The 588-nt window shown below is 47.8% G+C and overlaps 1 pseudogene; it reads left to right on the top strand.

Moving 5' to 3' along the window:
• Positions 1-235: 235 nt before the first annotated feature.
• LOC126261234 (5S ribosomal RNA) lies at positions 236-353 on the top strand (annotated as a pseudogene).
• The last annotated feature ends 235 nt before the right edge of the window (positions 354-588 follow it).

The following is a 588-nucleotide window of genomic DNA, read 5'->3' as shown; positions in this document are numbered from 1 at the left end:
CACATTTGCGAATACCTGCTCTTCTGATAACGCTATGATTCTTGTAATCTTTACGGGGGAGCGCATTCTTCTGAAACGATACAGTATTTTTCATTTTATGTTTTCTTTATGTTTTCAGTACGTATTGGGTTGGTGAATAAGTTCGTAGCTCTTTTCCATAAGTTTTATAGAAACAGCAGATATACATAAAGGAGACTCTCGTTATCAACAGTATATTCTCCTGCACTGTTTACAAGCCAACGGCCTTGCCGCAGTGGTAACACCGGTTCCCCTCAGATCACAGAAGTTAAGCGCTGTCAGGCTGGGCTAGCACTTGGGTGGGTGACCATCCGGTCTGCCGAGTGCTGTTGGCTAGTGGGGTGAACTCAGGCCTTGTGAGGCAAACTGAGGAGCTACTTAACTGAGAAGTAGCGGCTCCGGTCACGAAAACTGACGACGGCCGAGAAGAGCGGTGTGCTGACCACATGTCCCTTCGTATCCTCACCCAGTGACGCAACTGGGCTGAGAGGAAGATAGGGCTGCTGGTTGGTACCGTTGTGCCTTCCAAGGCTTGTTCGTACGGAGTTTAGTTTGGTTAACTGTTTACAC

Source organism: Schistocerca nitens, chromosome 5 (assembly GCF_023898315.1).
Source record: "Schistocerca nitens isolate TAMUIC-IGC-003100 chromosome 5, iqSchNite1.1, whole genome shotgun sequence".
NCBI classification, from domain to species: domain Eukaryota; kingdom Metazoa; phylum Arthropoda; class Insecta; order Orthoptera; family Acrididae; genus Schistocerca; species Schistocerca nitens.
Note: the sequence above shows the minus strand (reverse complement) of the source record. Positions and strands in the feature narration are given on the sequence as shown.